Here is a 4,293-nt window from a genome sequence, read left to right as displayed (position 1 = left end):
GCAACTCTTCTCCTCTACTGGTGGGAATGTAAATTGGCTCAGCCTCTTTGGAAAGCTATTTGGCCAATATTTACTAAATCTGAATATATGCTTACTTTATCACCCAGCAGTTCCACTCTCAGAGAGTGAAAACATGTGTGAACCCGAAAACATGTGTAACCCAAAGACATGCAAAAACATTCATTTGTAGCTTTATTTACAATGTCTCCAAATTGGAAACAACCCAAATGTCCATAGGAGTATAGTATTCACTGGAGTACTGTATAATAATCAGAACAAGCTACTTACCATTATATGCAACAAGAAGGATACAGTATGCTCATAGGCATAATCTTGAGCAAAAGAAACTAGACAGTAAATGATTCCATTTAAATAAAGTCCAAAAATAGGCACAACAAATTTATGTGATAAAATCAGAATAGTGGAAAGCTTTGAGGGATAATGACTGGTGGGAGGGTATGAGGGAGATTTCTAGAACACTGATAATGTCCTGTATTTTGATCTGTGTGTTAGTTACATGTTCATTTGGTAAAGATTCATTGAGCTGTATACTTAGGATCTGTGTATTAATATATGTCATACTTCAATTTAAAAAGTATATAAAATAAAACCTCTAGCCGAGACACACACAGATGGAAGGCAGTTAGAGCCTAGTTGTCCCAAGTCTGGTTGTCCCTAGTTGTCCCTAGCTGTCCCAAGTTGTCCCTTCTAAAATTCTGTCAGTGAGTTCCCACCTCTGAGGTCTCCAGACCTCCGAAGTTGCTCTAGTTTCTCTCCTTCCAAAGAATAGGTTAAGTTCTTTTTTTTTTTTTTTTTAATTCTCTGGATCCTTATAATAAATTCCTTTCCCTCTTTTCCTTAACACACTAAGAGTTGGTTTCTTACTGAGCCCCAACTTGAATTGCCAGGAAAAATGTTGGTATTATTGTTGAGGTAAATAGTAATGTTAAAAAAAAAAGAGGCAAATTCCTTATAGGTAAATGGCCAAAAAAAAGTTCTTCTTATAAATGATAGAAGCCTAAGTGAGTGCACTGGAATGCTTGGCTACAAGCAAGAATTTTATATAACTGGCATCTGTACTATAAGGAAATGCCATCTAACTTAATCACAATAAAATCCAGACCTAACAACAGACTTAAAAGAATAATATCCACATGGGCAAGAGCAGCTAGAGCTGCGGGGTCTTTTGTCAATTACTACCCGTGAGCACACTGACCTAAATATGATTAACAGATCTTTAGTGCAGACAAGAAGGTCAGAATGTTTAAACAGGAATGTTTAAAATTGCTAATTAATAAGGCAATTCTGTTTGAAAGAGGGTGAATTCTCTTATAAGAAAGTCCCTTCTGTTCTGCTGGATACCTAGATAGGTTTGGATATGCAAAGTGAGCCTAGAGCAAAATTTGGGATTGAAAAGTTGAATTGTTCCACATGTAGAGGCAGAGGAAATTGGAATTCCTGACATACTCTTTGAATGTAGGGGGGTCGAGGAAAGAAAGAAAAGGATGACATGAACTGGGGAGAAATGGGCAGGGAAAAAAATACCTTAGTTTGCACACTTCTTTAAGAATAAGAGTGTTTAAGATTCCTTGAAATTGTTTGCAGTAATGTAAGCCCCATATCCATCCCCCCAAAATATTCAAACAAGGTTACTAATAATTTCATGTATGTGTGTGTATGTGTATTTCAAATAAAGGAGTTGTGTTTCACATAAAAGTTGGTATGATGTTTAACAGACAGCATATAGCTCAACATATGCTAGAGAGTAAGATGAGCCACAAACTGAATCATTGCTGGTGGTAGACATATGAACCTGAATAAATCTAGAATTTCTAGAAAGAAATTTAGAGGAGTGCTTTGTATTTCTACAGATCCTGGAATAATGGGTTCAAGACACTGTCAGCATAATCTCATGAGCAAGGGAACTCTAATTAACACATGGCTTACACAAGACTTTACTAAAGCTAAGAAATAACAAACACACAGTGTAACACTAAAATAGACTTTCTGGTTATGATTTGCTCACAAAGACTCCCAGTCCTCTCTGTTCAGTTGACTCCATCTTAGATAGACTGTTCAGGGGACTATACCTGGATATCTACTGTTCCAGTTAAGAGACTTTCTACTCCAAATAACAGAAAACCAACTCCAAAGCTTAAACAGTGAAGTTGGCTCACATAACCAGAAATCTAGACATATTCAGACTTCAGGAACAATATGATCAAGGCTGTTACCCTATTTTCTTGTAGTTGTCTCAGCTCCATCTGCCTCCAATTTTTAGGTTCTGTTCTGACTGACTTCTCTTAAATCACAAAACGGCTGCCAACAGGCTTCTTTGCTTGCATTCAATATAGATGAGTAAAAATGACTTTCCATCAGTATCACTCAAAGGAGGAAGTTTCCTAAAAGCTTCAATAATTCAAATTTCATTTGTCACACACCATCTTTGGGCTGATCCATGGTGGATGTTTGTTTTGAGGGCAGCTGACCTGCAGCCTGCATACCACGCACCGCCTCCTGTGGAAGCCTGAGTGGGCCATGCAGCTTTCTCCCTTTGTCTCATAACCATGTCCACCAATGAGAATGCTAATTCACTAGCTGCTCACTGTAACAGATTCAAGAACAAGGGGAAAGACAGTACAGAAATGAGGCAGCGTCGAACAGAAGTTAAGGTGGAGCTAAAGAAAGCTAAGAAGGATGACCAGATGCTGAAAAGGAAAAATGTAAGCTCATTTCCTGATGAGGCTACTTCTCCACTGCAGGAAACCGCAACAACCAGGACACTGGAAATTGGTCTGTTGATGACATTGTCAAAGGCATAAATAGCAACAATTTGGAAAGCCAGCTCCAGGCTACTCAATCTGCTAGGAAACTCCTTTCTAGGGAAAAACAGCCCCCCATAGACAACATAATCTGGGCTGGTTTGATTCCAAAATTTGTGTCCGTCTTGGGCAGAAGTGATTGTAGTCCCATTCAGTTTGAATCTGCTTGGGCCCTCACTAACATTGCTTCTGGGACATCAGAACAGACCAAGACTATGACAGATGGAAGTGCTATCCCAGCATTCATTTCTCTGTTGGTATCTTCCCATGCCCACATCAGTGAAGAAGCTGTATGGGCTCTAGGAAATAGTGCAGGTGATGGTTCAGTTTTTCGAGACTTGGTTATCAAGTATGGTACAGTTGACCTGCTGTTGGCTCTCCTTGCAGTTCCTGATATGTCATCTTTAGCATGTGGTTACTTCCGTAACTTTACTTGGACCCTTTCAAACCTTTGTTGCAACAAGAATCCTGCACCCCCATTAGATGCTGTTGAGCAGATTCTTCCAAACTTAGTTCATCTCTTGCATCATGATGATCCAGAAATATTAGTAGACACCTGCTGGGCCACTTCCTACCTTACTGATGGTCCAAATGAATGGATTGAAATGGTTGTGAAAACAGGAGTTGTGCCCCAACTTGTGAAGCTTTGACTGAATTGCCCATTGTGACTCTTGCACTAAGAGCCATGGGAAATATCATCACTGGGACAGATGAACAGACTCAGGTTGTAATAGATGCAGGAGCACTTGCTGTCTTTCCCAGCCTGCTAACAAACCCCAAAACTAATATTCAGAAGGAAGCTATGTGGACAATGTCAAACATCACAGCTTGTCACCAGGACCAGATACAGCAAGTTGTGAATCATGGATTAGTCCCATTCCTTGTTGGTGTTCGAAGGCGACTTTAAAGACACAAAAGGAAGCAGTATGGGCTGTGACCAACTATACATGTGGTGGGACAGTTGAACAGATTGTATGCCTCATTCATTGTAGCATAATAGAACCATTGACGAACCTCTTCACTTCAAAAGATACCAAAATTATTCTGGTTATTCTGGATGTCATTTCAAACATCTTTCAGGCTGCTGAGAAACTAGGTGAAACTGAGAAATTTAGTATAATGTTCGAAGAATGTGGAGGTTTGGGCAAAACTGAAGCTCTACAAAACCATGGAATGAGTCTGTATACAAAGCTTCATTAAACTTGGTTGAGAAGTATTTCTCTGTAGAGGAAGGGGAAGATAAGCATGTTGTGCCAGAAACTACCTCTGAAGGCTATACGTTCCAAGTCAGGCTGGTACTTCTGAGACCTCTAAGTTTTAGATTGTATAGCTGAGGCAGAAAGTTGTTTGTTGTGTTTGGTAGAAGTTTGTCTTATTGTTTCTCTACTAAGAACTCTTTTTTTTTAAATTAATTAATTAATTAATTTGACAGAGAGATAGAGAGCATAAGTAGGCAGAGTGTCAGGCAGAG

General features: G+C 39.3%; 1 pseudogene; it reads left to right on the top strand.

The window, feature by feature from the left end:
- The first annotated feature begins 2,189 nt into the window (after positions 1-2,189).
- LOC123862324 (importin subunit alpha-1-like) lies at positions 2,190-4,293 on the top strand (annotated as a pseudogene).

Source organism: Mirounga angustirostris, unplaced genomic scaffold (assembly GCF_029215605.1).
Source record: "Mirounga angustirostris isolate CCGP_5_RB_7025 unplaced genomic scaffold, mMirAng1.0.hap1 SCAF_9, whole genome shotgun sequence".
In the NCBI taxonomy this organism is placed as follows: domain Eukaryota; kingdom Metazoa; phylum Chordata; class Mammalia; order Carnivora; family Phocidae; genus Mirounga; species Mirounga angustirostris.
Note: the sequence above shows the minus strand (reverse complement) of the source record. Positions and strands in the feature narration are given on the sequence as shown.